The sequence below is a fragment of the Erithacus rubecula genome (assembly GCF_903797595.1).
Source record: "Erithacus rubecula genome assembly, chromosome: 1".
Classification (NCBI taxonomy): Eukaryota; Metazoa; Chordata; class Aves; order Passeriformes; family Muscicapidae; genus Erithacus; species Erithacus rubecula.
In genome coordinates, this window is record NC_136658.1 from 30,182,922 (window position 1) to 30,202,215 (window position 19,294).

Here is a 19,294-nt window from a genome sequence, read left to right on the forward strand (position 1 = left end):
CTAGTAGTGCTTAGACCCAACGGCCCCTTTTCCTAAGGAAATAAGGCTTTTATAGGAGTACTGTCTGTCCATCTGGCTCTCCATCTGTCAATCCTGTGCCCAGCAATGTATTCTGAACCTGGTGGCTAATTTCACCCCATTCTCTAGAGAGGTAAAAGCTTAAAAGATATAAATATCCTACATATATTATGGAAATCAGTGGCGTGTGAGACAGCGACACAGCACAGCTCCTGAGAGTGAAAGGCTGTGGTATAAGCTCGTTAGCTAATTGCTTGGCTTGGCCTGCCAGCTGGCCAGTCACTACATGCCAGCCAGCCTGCTCAGCTACCTGTGAGTGACTTCTTGGATCTTCACACCACGCACCTGGCAAGCCAGCAGAAGAGAGGAGACCTTTGCAGAGGGAGTAGGTGTGCACAAGGATAGACTGAAATGGGAAAGAGGATATGCCAAAGGCTGTGGTCAAAGAGAAAATGGTGTTATTGAAGGGGAGAAGAAAAGTTGGAGTGTGTGATTTTTCGTGGAGTAATATATGATTTAAGATGTTAATAGAGTGACTCGGTTGTTCATCCTGTCTTGAAGGACAGGGCCCAACTTAATATCTTGAGTGAGAGCTTTCCTTCCCTTTTATCTTCAGAACTTAAAAACAACCACTCTGTTAAAAGCAAGGGTCCTTATAATCCTATACCTTGTTGCAGATGGTTGCAATTAAGGAAAGAGCAAAAAAGGAGGACACAAGCAGAAAACAGCTCATGGAATGAGCCTTATTATTCCCTCTCCACAGCTAATAAACACAGGCATCAGAAGACAAACTGGATTGCATTCAAAAGTCCAATTTAAAATCTTCCTAGTAAAGGCATACAGTAAATTTGCCACAGTGTCAAAGCCAGAGCATCCAGTCTCCAAATCTCTGCTGCTGGAATTTCCCTGGTGTACATGGCAGCAGAGTTGCCCTGCTCACCTCTGTGTTCAGCTGACAGATGCTGTGTTTGGGTGTGAATCACTGCCCTTGCTCTGTCAGAGCAGAATGAAACCCTACTTCTGGCTTGGTTCTACCATCAGTTAAACAGATCCTACTGCTGCTCCTCTTTCAAGTTCATTTTGGCATTATTTAGTACCATTTCACTGACAGAACACTTGGTTTTCCCCATTCCCCTGCTCTCTCACCCCCTACATTCCTTTCTGGTTTTGATGCATGTTCAACCACAGCCTAAGAGATAAAGAACAAACATTGAGAACAGACAGCCTCCTAAAAAATCAGCTGAATTCAGGATTCCTAGTGTCAGATGATAAGGTGCCCGGGCTAACCTACTGATAAAGGATGTGGTAAGCAAACCCTGTGATCTACACAGATAGCTTAAGCTTCTGCAGTGCTAATTACTATTACAACCTTAAGCTAATATTTGAGCCTTTCTTTTGAGCAAGGATGTGTAACAATTAGATTACAGGATTTGGAGCATTACAAAGAGAGATAAAAGCAGCAGTTTCGTCATGGTATGTGGTATTTTGTTTACATAGAGATAATAGCAGTGATGATAATAATAATTTAATAGCAACTATTCTATTTAGGTCCAAATTCTGATTTCAGGTGCATCAGACCTGCAACAGAATTATCCTGAGCTCATTTGGATTGAGGCATGCAGATCTCTAGTCAGAGACCATTTTGAAGTGAATTGCTCTGAAGAGTCCAGTATGGTGTACAGCTACTCACAGTAGTAAATAATGAGCCAATATTTCCAAAGAATGGCCTGAGATTGAATATTTCTCTTCACTTGTGCCCTGAGCATTGCTGAGAACTCTCATGCCATGTATTGCACCCTGATCCTGGTGGCAACTCCAGCAATGAAAGAGACCTCTGTATTTTTGGTCTCTGCCACTCTTATGGTTTCCTCTCCCTCCACTCTACAAGAATATGCATATGTAAAAACACAATATGCTTGAATACAGTGGTAATGAACAGGGAAAACCAAAACAACAGAGAAACAACAGTTTACTCTAGCTATGTGCCAGATTTAATACATGTTATGTTTTAATGTGCCTGGGATATCTTCTTTAGAACTTTCTACAGTGTACTAAAAAGAAAAGGCATCTTTTCTGCATGATATTTGGGCATGTTTTTCTATGTCTCACTGTTTTTTTTAATTTTATTTTTTCTCTTAGGCACTCAAGGGGAAAAAAAATCACCCCATGTCCATGACAACAGACAGCTCTTCTGATGAACCATAAAATTCCTTGCCTCAGAGATAAGTCAGCTCATACAAATGAGCATTTGGCCCCTGAATTTTTTTTTGCTGCTGAGATCATAGAAAATACATGACAAAACCACCCTTTGCCAAGAACTGAAATCAAGATTTTCTTCTGCTTTGGAGACTAAAATCAAGCTACCTATGACAGTTTTTCAAGTATTTACCACCATCTCCTGTAAGACAGAATCAGTCACACAAACCAAAGCTAATGTGTATATCCACTCAGGAATATTATAGCATTGAAAAATAAACCTATTCTCCCAGCAGCAGATTTAAAGAAACTCTCACAGAAAATCAGGTCCCAGAGTCACAAGCGGCAAACAAGCAAGGAAATAACTGAAAAAAGACAAGGGCATGTTTTAGCAAACCCTCATTCCACTTTTAGTCTATCATAAGTGTATAGAAAGCCTAAAAGCAGGCAAGGTAGCCAGATAGGATATTTTTCCTTACCCATAGGCACCAGGGTCTTTTCAAAGAGCTGCATCTCGAAGTCAGTCAATACTTGGTTGAAAACTTGAAAAACAGGTTTTAAGAAAAACTCTTCTGAGAATTAGATCCAGACTCAAGAGGCTGAAAGCATCACTCGAAACAGCCAGTTTAATTTATTCAAAGAAAAGCCACAGAGCTCAAGGACAGGTAAGTAGGTAAATAAGCCATTGTCAGCCCCTTCTTGGCAAAGAAAGGGACCATGAAAAGCCTGCATTAAAGGAGAGCTCTGCGTGGGAAATGAAGGAGCCTCAGGTACAGACATTTGATCTATTTTTTTTCGGAGTGTGGCACAGGGGAGCGTGCACTGGCTCAACCTGTTGTAATCTAACATGTGGGTTGCTAGTTGTTGCGATGATATTGCAGCAGCCTCTTCATTAAAGGAGCTGTGTCTTTAGCAGCAATGATTAGTTTTCTACTTACATAATCAAGACACTGTCACTGCTGCTATTGCTCTCTGTTGCTCTTCCCCCTTCCCTACCTTTTTTTTTTCTTCTGTCTTTCTCACATTGAGCAGGAAGGAATGCAGAGAAGGATGGATAGGTATTTTATGTTTCTTATTTGCTCAGCTGACAATCCTTTTGCTACTTCATTTCACTTTAATAGGATCTTCTTGTTACCCACCTACTGTATCTCAGCGTGGAAAATCCCAGCATCAAAGGTTACAAGCTGGAGGCAAAACCTTCCTCCCTGCAGCTCTAGATGAGGTGAGGATGAGACAAAGTCATCTGGTTGCTTTGCAAACAGTATTAAGGCAGTTCAAGGAAGTGTAGGTAAAGGACATTATCTTTCCCATGAATTAATCTCCAGCAGGGTTTGCTTTTTCCAAAGGCAGAGTAGATGAGGGAAGAGTCACACATATTTAAGAGGTGTAAAGCTGTCAAGGAGAAGTGGTCAAATGATTTCTTCTATATGAGATATCAGTGCATTTCTGTTCAGCTTTTGTAAGGGGGTGTGCGTGTTTGTCCAAAAAGGGACCCTGTGACAGAAAGATGTGTGACAAGCAAAAGGAAAGTGGAAACTGTGTCTGGGCAGCCTCCAGCTGTGTGTTGGTGTGCAAGGATCTGAGTGTGCATTTGTGGGGGATTCACTTGTAGGCAGCACTGGTGCCACCTGCACAAGCCCAAGACGAGTTCCTCTGCCATATCTTCTGATGAGTTTCAGGAAAAGGCAGCCCTGGTTTAAAATAGCCTAATGTCAAAACCTCATACTTAAAACCAAAACTGCTTTTGGAGCCCTAGCTGTAGCTCTATCTCCAAGCAGTTACTCTGAGCTTTAAAATCCAGTGTCTTATGTAAAATCTCATTGCAGGGGGGGAATTACTAAAAGCTGGATGGGAGACACCTCCTTTCTTGGTCTGGGGGAAATCGAGGGTAAGATCAATGTGACAAAGAAGCAAAGGGGATTAAATCAGGCATTTGTGTTGGCAAGGGGTGGAATTTCAGCTCTGCAAACACCAGAGCTGACATTTCTGCTGTGTGCTCTGCACAACAGCAGCATGTGTGTACCACTTCCCTCTGCTGGAGGCAGCTCAGACTGTTACCTGCCTCCCTCCATCCCACAATGCTTCTATAGGTACTAAAAATGCTCCAACCCCTAGCATCTGGCACAGCAGTGATAATGAAGTGGACACAAATCCTTTCAGTAACTTTCATTTATACAAAAGTCTCAGTGCTGACTGGGGAGTGGAACACAGCAGCTCCTCCAGCACAGAGGAGAAACAGGATGAGAGGAAAGGGACGTGTTTTGCAGAGATTGTTTAAGCTGACACATTGTGAAAGGAGCCAGAATAGCACAGCCTGGACATGTAACACTTCTCAAAAGAAGAATGAACTGTCTGATTGCTCACAGCTTTGCACAGCCACGCACAGCCTCCCCCCTCCAATACTGTGCAGCTCCAGTCAGGGACTGCTCTGGGGCTGTTTAATGTACTGGTGGCCAGATAACCATGCACTGATCGAGTTTGTTGTGGAGCTTGTGTGAGATCACAGGTCAAGGGGATCTGGGGGACTGAATGAATTAGTGGAGAGGAAAAGGACCTGTCTGCAAGCTGTCTTCCCTGTTCACCTCTTGAATCATCTTCAGGTTAATATATCTAATATAGTACTGTGTAACTAATAGGTCTGCCCATCTAATCCCTTACTTAGAGATTGTGAACATCAGTGATTTTATGCCCAAGGTCAACTATAGGCTGTAGAAATGGATAGCTGAGATAAAAATGATGTTTTTTTTTTCTCTCTTGAGTATGCAGAATATTTCCTAATGTTTAATATTTTATATTTGCTCTCAGATATGTCCTAATGACAATGACATTCTCCAATAGTCTTGTGGGACCAGCCCCAGCTGGACCAGGTTGGATTGGGCTTTGAGCAACCTCGTCTAGTAGAAGATTCTCTGCCCATGAGAGGGGTTGAAGTGAGATGATCTGTATGGTCCCTTCCATCCCAAACCGTTTTATGACCACCACTCCTGTAAGACCACTGAATGCTTCAGGAGTGCAGGTAGTGTGAAAATCCTGGAGAGCCAGGGGGGTTTGATACTCTGCCATTTTGCTGATACCAGCCTTGTTATTATCCTCTCATGAGAGCTCTTGTAAGAGGAATCACAATCTAGTAGCTCTTTGCCATCAATTCACTAAACGCTATAAAGTTTCATTTAAAAAAACCAGAGTGCCTCTACAGGAAGGTGCAAACATGATACACAAACAATTTCAATGCAAGAAGAAAGCATTATATTTATTGCAAAGATATTGTCCATTAGAACATTAAAAAAAGAAGTCAAGTTTATGTTTTGTGCAAGAAATGTTCTTGTTTACCTACCATTTTCCTCAGATAAACTGTTTTTGTAAAGGATGTGTATCAACTCTAGCTTTCCTGCCATCCCAGTGGCATGCTCAGTCACATTCACTCACACCTCTATTGAAACAAGTTTGCTCTGTGATTCATACTGAATCTTAATTGTAAATCCAGCCTCAGTAAAACAAATCAAAAAATACCTCTTTAGTAAGAAAAATGGGAAGTGACTAAATATGGAGATTCATAATTTTATTACTTATTTATTTATTTTTAAGGTGAAAAGGATGGCAATGCCTCACAGACTGAATGATGGCACCCACTTATGCCAACAGAGATTCTTGCTGCAAAAAGGAGCTTATTTTTTGTTAAATAATCTGCCAAATAAATGTTCAAATTAAAAAAAGAGTTTTCTGTATTTTATGTGTGTATATACATTGGCATTTAACTTTTCATCTGAAGAGTGCTATTGAGCACCCCAATCTGTTCACAGCATTTTAGCATTTCTACAGGGACTAGAGGGTTAAATTAGTAGGACAGGTCTTGTTATGATTATGGAAAAAGACAGCTGAGACGGACTAAAACCATTGTATATCAAGATATTACTAGATGTCAAATGCAAAATTCGTCCTAAAGATCAGTGACAAGACAGGAGCTGTCACACAAAGGTTACCAAATATAAGTGGAAAAATTAGGGAAGAACATGGTCTAAGTACTGTCCCTCCATTTATGTGCCTAACACTTGAATTTTGAGACATTTCATTATGACTGTTGTGTAAAACCAAAAATATGGGCTATTTTTATTAGCTCCCATTGGCATACAATTACTGAATTTATCCCATATACAACTGCACTGAAGCCAAAGACATTACAAACTGATGTTAGCCTGTAGTGGCCACTCATGTCTTTGAGATTTTAATCTCTCTGGAAGTGTGAAAAATTCAGTTTCCACTTTCGTATCAAATCAATGGCAACCTCCATAGGCACTTCTTTATTTATATTTTAAAACAACAACAAAAAAATTAATAAAGAAATAAAGACACGAAGGAAAAAAAAGAAGAGAAAAAGATGGAAAGGAAAAGGGAAAAAAAAAAAGAGAATGAATAGGAAAAAAGAAAAATATAAAGGACATAAAGGGGAAAAATAAAAAGACAGAGAAAGATGTGACCAGAATTTTTTAAGATGTATATTAAAAAGATTATTGTATATTAGAACTATGTATGTTAAATTATGTATTAGGACTATAAAAGGACTGTATATATTAAAAGGACTATTAAAAATAGGAAGCAACAGAGTTTCTACTGCCTTTCTTCCTTCTGATAAGAAAATTCTGATTTCCTTACTTCAAGCAAGAAAAGATAACTAAATGAATGAGCACACTGGTCACACTAAACATGCTTTAATTCCAACAATATTTGATCTCTGTCTAATAGTCCTGATTATCTCCACCTGTATGAACCACTCTGGCAATGGCAACTCTGTCCCTGCAGGTAGGGTATGGTACTGGATATGATGTTAATATAAATCTCTCTAACTGACTTTTTAAATTATTTCCATCCTACTTTTTCAAGCATTCTCTGCCACTGCCACTCTCCTTTCATCAGAAAAAAAAAATCAGACATATCAACAAAATCAGAAAGGGAATACACTTTGAGGGTGATTTCCTGCACAAACGGAATGAAAAAGGGAAATACTTTTCCCTCTCATTAGAGGAACTGCCTGTAGTAGGGTGAGCTTGAGCAAGGACAGTGATGGAGGGAGACACCTGAGGCAAATCAAGATCTGGATCAAAAGCTTCCCAGGGATTGTCACATTTGGCTGAGGCCAGAGTGGTTTGGCAGGGCTACAGCCAGTCTATCAGCCTGCTGGAAAAAGAATGGGGACGTGAGGCTGATGAGGGAGGAAACACTGACCTTAATTTTGTTTCCAAGAATGCTATTTTTTTTCCTTAAGTTGAAAATAAGATAATAAAATATATCCAAACAAACAACAAAACCAGACATAAAAATATGTAATTCGTTTTTGTAAAGGTGCAATACAAAATTAGATAGCATGTAATTTAGTGACAAGTGAAAATTATTGTGGTCTGTAACTGTTAATGCACAGTCTGAGTGGTACTCCAGCCTCCATGGCCTCTTTCCACAGCTCTCACAGGGCTCTGAACAGTGGGTGACATGGGGAGGTTTGAGCCCTTAGACAATGCACTGCTGGACCTCTGTTTTCCTTGTCCATAGAAGTTAATTAATAGATGTTTTCTGCACCTTTCACTATCCAGTGCTAGAAAGAAGGCTAATTTTGTTAAAATATTTAACACAAAATGTTTTCCCACTATAGGAGTGTTTTCAGAAGAACTGCAGCATTTAACCATCATCTTTATGAAGCCCTGTCAGACCTCAAGATACAACAAATATTATGGAGCTAAATCTTACTTCACCATCCTTTTGGATTTTGGTTTTACATTGCAATAGGAGTAAAGTTCTTTTCAGAGTGTCCCTATGAAGGACAGGACTCTCTCTCCAGCTTTTTTCTATTCATCAGTGCCTTGTGCTTTGCTCTGTACAAATGTTTGCAGTGATTTGTAAGCAGTCTATGCAGAGGTACACCCAGCTGAGAGTTAATGTTACACTCAGACAGCTTTATGCATTGACTGAAGATAAAGTACACTCATCTCCTTAATACTATATATACACTTTCTCTATATATAGCATTAAAATGTCCTTACTGACACTCTAACCATAGGAGCAGTAACTTGCATTTACATTTACACTTCTTTTTTATCGTTGGACCTACCACAGTAGTATTCAGACTGAATCAAGATAGCTTTGTTTAGTTTTGTTCCAAACTATATAGTTTCTAATATTGCAGGGACACAGTGGTTCAGAGCATAACTCTTCAGATCAGGAGTCTGGACAACTGCTACTGAACACTCAAGTCTTCTTAACTTTTTTGTAAACTGAGGAGAGCAATGATTTGTAAAACTGCCTTGAGATCTGTGTCAGGTAGATGCCAAGTGTGACTATAAATATAATTTGGGCAACTAAAGGGGCTGGAGTCAAGCCCTTTCAGAAGAACATTTTTAAACCAAGGATTCTGAAAATCTCAGGCTTCCCTATTTAAGTTAGAATGCTTTCAAAGCTTGCCAGATTATCCATGTAGAATCTGGACAGAAAATTCCAGAAAGAAGGAAATACTGTAAACCAGACAGGTGGCTTTGTGCAAGCTCTCTGTGACCACTAAAATCAGGAATTTGCTTATTAAATATTATATCAGAGCTAAGGTTCTTAGAAGATTGCATTCCTCATTTAAAAGAGATCTAGAACTCCAACAAGGAGTGAAAATAAGGTCATTAGTGAAATAAGTAAAATAAGTTAAAATAAGGGCAAATTCGTACTCCTACACACAAGAACAGTCCAGCAAATTTTCTTTCTCTCCATTACCACTGATTCCTGGTTGAAATGTCTATAATGTGTGGTAACTGCAGCAGCTCTGCTAAGATTTCCAAAGGACAGTCATTGCAGCCCATTGCAAAGTCTCTTTCTGTTTTCCATGTTCAGTGACCCACGGGTCAGTGCTGTTAATGTGGATTTCTATGCTGGGGCAGCCATAGTGTTAAATGACAAGGATGACAGTCTTGCTAATTTATGCAGGCACCAAAAAGAGAGCTAGCCCATAATTTTGTTATGTTTCCAGGGCTTGACTTTTGTTCTAAATGTCAACAGGGTGTGCAAATGCCACACAAGTCTCCCTTAGGACTTGGCTCAAGTTCATATGCAGATACTTCTGAGAATGTCTTGGATTCAGGAACTTAAAAAACTCAGCTTAAATGTACAAAAGTAAAGTTAGTCTTGACAGACAATATAACAATACTGTATAAACTCCTGAGGACTTCTATATATTTGTGCATAGACATGTACACATATGTACACAAATGCACATATATATCCACGGATACATTCTCTCACAGGATTTCAAGATAAGCTCATTGGTCAATTTTAAACAGCCCAATCCACCTCCTTGGATTGCATTTACAGCTAATTTATTGGTTTTCCCCATTTGCCTTTTAATTATTATGTTGGAAAATTCTTAGAATGATAGTCCTGGAAGCTGTCTCTTCAAAAGAAAGACCATATAAGCACTGTGAGAAGAAACTCTTCCAGACTACTCCAGCAGTTCACCTCAGGTTTTTTTCTGCATAGAAATGCTTTTAAATGTGAAAGACCTGATGACACAAAAGTTCCTATGTAGATCCCTCCAGGGCATGGCAGTGCTGAATTGCTTGGCAGGGCTGAATGGAAATATCTGTGCAAAAAGCTGCCCTTGCACTTGCCCATGCAAAAAGAGGACTTGTGTGGATCTTAACTGAGTGATGATCAGGAAGGCAGAGCCTGCTTTTGAGAAGGATATAGGGTACTTTAGAAGTGAGTGTTTTTCTGGAGGTATGGAGGAGGTTAAAAGGTTTGAAGAAGAGAAAGTCCAGACAGAGGATGTCTCTGAAGGACCTTGTTCTTTTGGTAACATTCTCAGATAAATTTTCTTACCAGGAGAGCCTGGGGAAATTCAAGTGTAAAAGTAAAAAGGGCTGAGAGACAGTAGGAATAGCCTTAGAATCAGGCAATGTACAAAGGTTTGTGAACAAAGTGTAGGAGACCCAGCTCTTCACAGGTGTTTATCCAAATTCAATTTAATCTGTGACATCTGATCATAGTAAGCTTCGCAGTAGCTCAGTTGGTTTGGTAGTTCTGACTTGTTATCCCCTCTCTGCCAGATCTAGCATTTGACAATTATGCACATGAGGAATTCAATAATACATTTAGTAATAATTGAAAAATATTTATAAGACTACACACACACAAATTCTTTTCCAACTGTGATCTTGGACAAAGACACCATTAATGATCATGAAAGCTAAATGTTGCCATCCAACTACTACCACTATCTACCCTCATCTCTTGTACTGTTCAGCTTTCACACCAAACACTTCTGAGTGTTTCTATGTAGAGACCAGTAGACTCAGTTGAAGACAGCATCAACACTGGTCTTTTCTATCATCATACTGAGGGAGGTACAGAGTTATAAAGCTGCTGGCTAATACCTTTCCTTACTGACTGGACATCACTTGAGAATGTGATATGCATTGCAGCATGCAGAATGTTTGACATCCCAATCTTTCCTTATCAAAGCAGGAGCAGTACCTGATCCCAACACTATAATTGCTTGATTCCTTGTGAAATTCCTAGCAGCTATTGAGTTTTTCAGATTTATTCCAGAACTGGTTTTCAAGGCTCTCTGTAGAATGTCAGTATCAAGGGTGAAGTTGATTTTATTGCTATATTTTGGGCTCTTGACTTAAATACATATTTTTGAAATGTTTTTCTGAGATTTCCCTTATTAATGAGTGCTTTCAGAAATAAATGTTGGTTGTCACAAAAAAAATTATTTCACATTTCTGTTTTGTTTCCTGTCATTTGATAAATTTTTGAAACCAGACATTTAAAACAGTAAACAGATGTTCCAATAACAATTAACAAATATTTCTGTGAGTGGGAGCTAAATAAGCCTGCAAACCTTGGAGCTCAAGTTCTATGCTATCTATAGCCCTCCACCACAGCACTCTATTCTTTTTCCTTTCTTTTCCTTTCTTTTTTCCCCTATGATCTCAGCTCCCACTTCCAAAGCCTGCAGATATCCTGTAGATGATCTTTCCCCCTCTTTATCCTCCAGGGTCTCTTCTAACTATAGCAATTACCAGCTGGCAGAAGGCACCACGTGCTGTCACTGGCTCCAAAATGTTTGCGTGGCAACTTGTGGTCACTACATGAATTATGATTATGCAGAAAAAACATCCCATCATTATGTGACCAAGGGTTGCTCCCAGATTTGGAGGGTATTAATTTCAGTCTTTTCCTCCTGTTCTCTCATTAATTTTCATGAAACTTATCAGTACCTCATTATATTTTCTTGGAGATATCTAGTTCTTGTTCAACATGACTAATTCAAAAGTGGTCTCAGGTTTTAGTAAGGGAACTGATAAATAGATGGACAGGCAGAGCAACTGCAAAAGGCTTAAAACTGGACTGTCACCAAGTTTGTACTCTCAGGACCTCAGGACAATTGTTATCTATTCATTAATTCTACTTCATGACATCACTCAAGAGAGAGATAAATATTACTGCTCTTTAATTTAAAAATGGATCAACAGAGGCATGAAGAGGTCAGGAGAATTTTCAAGGCCATAGACCAAGTCTGTGGTGAGTCCAGGGATATTTTTTTTGACTGGTTTGTATTGTAACCTCAAAGTCACTGTGCACTCAACTGTGTCTTTAGTAAAGGTGTGGCTTTGCCATGAAGCAGGATTAGGAATACATAAACCTGATTTAGTTTGGGCACCTTCTTGTTATGAAGTAGAGAGAGTATAGAGATATTTACCAGGGAAATCTCTGTCCTTCAAACTCAGCTTTGTTTTCCCAGACTGAATGACTCTTAAAACCCTGGGAGTTTGTGTGATTAAGGACTCAATGAACCTCATGAAAGGCTCTGTAATTTGCAAGATATTGGTATTTTATATCAGAGTGCTTAGGTCTTCCTACACCTCATGATATGAAACATGTTTACACTTCTGAGTCTAATTATTTTTAATCAAATTAAGTGGCTGCTATGTTTTCCTTATCAGCATGTCCTGAGAAAATATAGCCTTAAGACCATCTGAAATAATTTTAATAAGCTACAAGTATTTTGTATGTGTTTTATCATCATTTCTCAAATGTAACTTTGCCAGTGGGCAAAAAGACACAGCAAAAAAAGTGACTTGTTTTAAAGATGGGAAGGAGGGGGAAGGGAAGGGAAGGGAAGGGAAGGGAAGGGAAGGGAAGGGAAGGGAAGGGAAGGGAAGGGAAGGGAAGGGAAGGGAAGGGAAGGGAAGGGAAGGGAAGGGAAGGGAAGGGAAGGGAAGGGAAGGGAAGGGAAGGGAAGGGAAGGGAAGGGAAGGGAAGGGAAGGGAAGGGAAGGGAAGGGAAGGGAAGGGAAGGGAAGGGAAGGGAAGGGAAGGGAAGGGCTTTTCCATCTGTACTTTTCTATCTATGTTTTTTTTTTTTCTTATTGATGAATCAGAAATGAAATAAAAAACAAACTTCTAAGTTAACTACAGAAACCTTGATTTGATTTCTGTCTATCATGATGTCTTTCTGTGTGACCTTGGGCCTGCTATTCCCTCACCTCAAAAAGTAGTAACAAAACAGATTCTTGAATTTTTGGCTGAAATAATTCATAGGCTCATCAGACAAGCCTTGCTTGTCACTATAGCCTTGTATGCACATACGGTCCTGATCTCAACTGATGTCTCTAGGTGCTAATGCAATGCAAAGACTCTGCAGGCAGAACTTTACAGTCAACTGTGCTAAGTCAATCATCCTGTGAAAATAAAAGCTTTGAGAATCCCATGAGAAGTAAATAAATAGATAAATAATAAGCAATTCCACTGCAGTTCAGACCATGTGTTTTTGGACAGAAAAAAGAACTTAGCACAGGTGTGAATAGCAGCCCTCAGTTCTCCTTTCTGAAAACTCCCTTGAAATGTCTGCCATCCTGCATTTTTAACATTTTATCACTGGAGAACAACAATATACTTAAAATAAAATATATTTTTACCTAGCCATCTTGTCAGTTGACGATTCTAGACAATTATGAGATCGGACAATCTCAAATTACTTTTCTCAGTTAAAGAGTAAATGCTCTTCTCTTCTGTGAGCAGGGTTTAGCTCACAGAGCTGGCTAGGCCAAACCAGAGGCCTGCCACATACTACCCACTTCAGGGTTTTCTAGACCAGCAATTCTCAAGTGCCTCACGGCAGCTAGTTTTGGATATTAGGTGCTCTGTGTGTGTTTGTATACTTCCAGATAATCCACAATATAACAGATTGACAATCAAAACCATGATGACCATGGATTTGTATGGGACCAGTTGATTAACAAAATTGTTATCCTGCATTTTTTTATGAGATCTGATTTTCTGTCCTTCATATGAAAATATTGGTTTGCTGGAACTAGTGCCAGTAACAGAAAAGACACATCAGTGTCAGCCTAAACTTCTGTGAGAAAAAGGTTTCTGTCTCTGACTATATGGTTGTGAAGTAGAAAGTCACTCACTCAAAAAGAAGCCTGGCTATTTGGTGACCAGCAAGTCCTCTTGCAGCTATATAAATAATGAAATATTAATTCAGCCAGAAAAGAAACAAGCTCTTTAGTCCCATCTAATATGGGATGTGAGAAATCTGCACATTGAAGTCCTTGCTCCAATAAACATGCATTTATTCACCCAAAGAGCCTGGGCACCTGAAGGTGTGGGAGAGAGACATGCCTCAGGGAGACCCAGGAAAATCCTAAGGTCCACAGTAGCTTTTCTGAACCAAATAATTAATAATGGCATAACACAGACATGTTCTTTCCCTTCCTTCTCCCCCTTTCCCCCACTATCTCAGATAGTTCAGTTTGACTTTAGATCAATTTTTTTTTTTTTTTTTTTAATGTGAACAGATTTGTAGGGACAGGAAAAGCATTTCCAAACCCACCCAATTCTACCTGGCATCCATCACCACAGAAGCAGACACTCAAATACTAATGGTGCCTGTAAAGCAGAAATTGAACTTTACTAAAAAAATTAAACCAATTAATCATAGGCCAAAACTTCAGAAAAAACCCAACAGAAATCCTGCAGTGTGGTGTGAAAGCTGCCAGCTTCTGGGATTTGCAGCAGTCTCACAGGAGCCGTGTGTTACTCTGCTTCTGCCACAGCTACATTGGGAACAGAGCTGTAGGCAGGGCTATGGTTTAGAGTCAAATCTATCCCAGATACCTGCAAATTCACTCACACTCGAGATTTTTTGCTTTGTGAAAGCCTTTTGGTAAAACTGGGCTAGAAATTACCTGAGGATCAATCGTTTGGCAGTTTGCCAAGTCCTTCTGCCCCTAATCTATATATACAAAGATTTGGCAGGTGTACACATAAGGAAATTTTCTTTCCTGCCATAATTGCCTTTCATTGAGTCTCCCTTCACTTCTAGCAGTTCATCCTTTTCCATGAGCCTTAACAAGAGCCTCAGTGGTTACCCTTGCAGATGTAAATATTCTCCCAGAAAGTATTCTGCCTTTTTCAGGCTGTGTGCACAGAGGGGCAATGGCCTTAGAGGAATGCCATTTGCATAGGTGTTGGCAGGCCAGGTTGGCTTGAGGAAGGTTGAATTCTCACTGCTGCTGCTGGTAGGCAGGGCTGTGGAGCCTGCCTGTTACCATGCTGTGAATGGGGGGTGTGTGCTTTAGGACAAAAAGGACTCCACACCATAATGCACTTGCCAGGTGACTCCTGTGCTGCCTAGCTCAACGACTGTGCATTTCAGCTAGGCTTGGCTGCTGTGCAATGCAGAGCTATTCACCTTTACAATCATTCCCTCCCCTCTCCCAGCATCCCTCATTCTACAGCTACTTAGAGAGCTAGGCAAACTTTATCATCAGAAAACAGATCAAGTCATTTGGCTCAAATCACCAGAGCACAGCAGCAAAGCACAGCATGTTGGAAAAAAGAAAAAAAAAATCTCAATTTTTGGCTTCTTTTCAGGTTTGGAGCCACATTTGCCAAGTATTTCATGAAGGATAGTTTGGATATTATTCAGGGATCCTCCTGAAAGCAGCATGTACCAGAAAACACACACCACTTCTTAGGCAGTTTTGCAGACTCAGGATGTGCTAGATGAGTCTTTCCGCACTGAGATAAATCCAAGAAGCAATTATTCTGAGAGATATTTTATCCTGGCAGAAGCAGGGGTGTATTGAAGTACTTTAGGATTTAAGGGTCTTGCATTTTGGTGCAGGCTTCTTTAATCCAGTTTTGCTTTTTTAGCAGATCACTCTGTTCTGTCCATACTCAGTAGTACTTGTCTCATTTGTAAAGGACTTGGGAATGAACAAGTGAAAATACAGTGTGATAGAGAATGCTTGTTTCCAGGAATGGTACATCTACCACCTACCTGGGCAACCTGTGCCACCCTCACAGCAAAGCATTTCTTATAGGTAACCTAAATCTACCTTCCTTTAGATTAAAACCACTATGCCTTGTCCTATTGCTACAGGCCCTGCTACAATATTTGTCCTCATCCTCTTATAAGTGCCCTCTAAGACTTGGAAGAGGATCTAAGGTCTTCCCAGAGTTTTTTCCCAGGCTGCACGACTTTAACGCTCTCAGCCTCTCTCCATAGCAGAGGTGCTCCAGCCCTCTGAGCATTCTTGTGGCATCCTCTGGACTTACTCCAGCAGGTCCATGTCCTTCTTATGTTGGGGATGTGACATTGCAGGTGGGTTCTCACAGAGCAGAGGGTACAGTCACCTCCCTCACCCTGCTCGTCATGCTTCTTTTGACACAGCCCAAGATACCATTCCCTTTCTGGGCTCTGAATGCACATTGTTGGGTCATGTCCAGCTTTTCATCCACCATGATCTCAACATGATTATTCTTTTTTTTTTTTTTTTTTTTTTTTTTTCCACTGTAGTATAGAGCAGGAAGTTTAGCTCCAAACTTGATGTTTTTCAGAGACACAAATAGGCAGAAGTATCTTCAGAGTTTCTAAAAAGATGAATTTGAATTTACAAACAGCACTGTTTCTACCTGTTTGCAAGATCTCCTTGTTAGGTGTGATATCCAGAACTAAGAAACAGTGCTTATTTCATCCTCACAGTCCTCAGTGAAACACTGAACAGAGTCAGACCAAAAACTGTCCACTGCCAACCTTCACGTGGAACCTCTTTTCACAAACAGGAAATGCTTTTAGCATATCTACTTCTATTGTAGCTTTATTTAGAGCCCAGGTTTGTTAAAAGTCTGATGTCTCAGAGCACTACTGGTTGGAGTAGGGTTGACACTGGGACTTTATCATGGCCCTAAATTATCAAGGACAACCCGTAGCAAAACCCTTTATTTCTTAAATATTATTTTGAAAACATCTAACTGGTCCAAACCATTGCTTACCATACCCTCCTTGTTTCACTATTGGTTTCTCACTCTTTCAACCCTGATATGAATTTTATTAGTCATCCAATCACAGTTAATCCTTCTAGGGAAGAATAGAGTAAAAAGGTATTGACTGCTTTAGCCCCATCATCAGTTAACTTCTGTCTCTGTCCACTGAGTAATGGTCCTGCACTCACATTTCCTATAGTGACAGAACTGCTTTAGGCAGCTTGCCCCTCCTCCTTTCCCTTTGCCATCCCTCTTTCCCTTGCATTGCTGCTCATTTGTGCCAGTGCAACATTTGCAGGACCGCATGGTGAACAAATTAACTGACTGAAGTTAAAAATAAACATGTTTTGCTGGCTTATTTTTTTTATGGTCTTGCTTTCCCCTTCTTCTTATTTCTAATGCACTTACCCAATGTGCTTTTATATTGCTGTAAATCATTTGCATAACATTTTGTTCTTTCTTTGTCTCTATGTGCTTCTTATTTCCCACTGATTTGACCTATCTTCCATTCTCTTTCTCACTCTTTCCTACATTTCATAGAATGGAGATGATCATTCATCAGACAAACTCTTATTAACCTTCCTACACCTTGCACATGATAATTTGAGCCCCAGAGCTCAAATTTGGAGCAGCTTTTTGGAACTCTTTCCCCTACATTTGCTTCCCCTGAGATCTCTTCTACCAATCATTTGAATTTATGAGCATACCTTTTCCTAAATACTTTTTTTCTTTTTATTTTCTGTTTCTCTCTATCTTCAGAGAAATCAGGGTGTTCATCCTCTTCTATGTGTCTTTCTACTTTATTTTCTCAACCAATTTATATCTGTTGGTCATAAGAGCACCTACAAAGATTTTATTTTTTTTTTTCACATCAACCATCCCAATTTTTAAAGAAAAAGGCAGCTTCCTGAGCAACCAAGGAATTTTCTCTTCTTGCAGTGTTTCTGTTCCAGCTGCAGTTAGGTGTCAATGTGCCCCACAGACAACAACCCCTGGGGTTTGAAATATTCTGGTAGCTATTCAAGGCATTTATCTCACTTGCCTATCTGATGGTTGTTTACACCAGCCCATCCCATCGCTCTGTTGGCTTCCTTTCTATTTCAGCAGGATGGTTTCTGCAAGTGTCACACTGAATTCTGTCTCTCAGAGCCAATGACATGTCCTTGGTCTATAAACCAAGTCTTCTCTCTTTTCCACTGTCCTCTCTGGACAAGCCATACCTTTTTACATCAATATTCCAGTCACATGAATTAGCCTAGCAAACCTCTGCTAAGCCAATTAAGACATAATTCTAATTATGTATTAAGATTCCCAGTTCCTCTGGCTTATTCCCCATACAGCTTACATTAGTGTATAACCATTTAAAATGTTCAGAAGATTGACCCAGAGGTTTCCTTTTCATCTCCCCTTTGTCCCTTTATGTACACACTCTCCTGTTTCTGGCAAATTTAGGTGCTTCCACATCACACACATTTATAACTAGTAAGCAAAGTCTGGAACCATGTATTTTGATACTGAAGTAAATTATATTATTTTAATAGTGCAATCAAATATTGTACTATTAAAACACTAAAGTATTCTTAAGCACTAGAATTTTGTAAAGGATGATATTTTCTGAAATATCAGCACAGTTACTGGATATGTTAATGGTGTTAAAATAAGAAGGAGTGAGACAAATAGGTATTAGTCAGTAGAAAACATAATCCACAAATAAAAATCAGACAGATTAGAAGTGAGTCATATAGATGATTTCTCATTAGTAGGGAATTTTTCCAAATCTTGTTAGACCATCCCCACAGCTGATCCCCACTTCAGGCTATGAAAAGACAAGGTAATACTTTATTTGTGAATGGTTTTGGGCTTTTTGTGCCTTGGAAAATATGTTTACAAATTGACTTGAATAGCCAAATTCCAGAAAACTTCAGACTGCTGACAAAGCAGCCTCTCCCTTTATTGCCTACATTAAATATAAAAGGCTTCCATTGCATTCTTTCATGCAAATCAGTACCTGTACTTATACATACACGGACTTGTACATACACAGACACAGATTCACAGCCAGCAGATCAGCTATAGCTCCCTCAAAGTTGCAATGAGGCAAGAGAATTTAAAAAAATGACATATTCAGCTATAAAAAATGGCCACATTACACTGTGGCAGTAATAACAAATGATAATATTTTACTTAGCATTTCCATTGCACTTTCCATCCATCATGGACTAGTATTTTGGCAGCAGCTTTCTGTGCATCCTTTTCTTTCTGGTATTTGCCAATGCAGTAAAACCACTATGCCTTTAATCCTAAACACTTTGAGTGTCCTTTGGTCACTTAAAGCATGTGGCACTGGTCATCATTAAACAAACTACTACTGGCCTCCCTACAGAAACATTTTTAATATGAATCAGGCTATAAAATCTGGGGTAGAAGAAACAGATCTGAATGCAGCGTTCGCTTTGTGCTGCTGGTCTCCACTGAATTAGACATAACATAATTTCACCTATGCAAAACACAGAGAAATCCCCCAAAGATAATAGTGCCAGTGACCTTAGTTTGTGAGTATTCAGCTTGTCAAACTGGGTGATGGTCCTTGCATTTAATGAGAGAGACCCAGGAATCTTGCACTCTGCAGTCAAAAAGTAAAACATTGAAAACTGGAATTGCACCAAATCAATTAGCTGTAAGGAACAGATTGAGTGTGATTTTTTGGGGTTTTTTGGGTTTTTTTGTCAGTCAACATATACAGGCAGCTCCAATGGGAGATTGAGATCTTA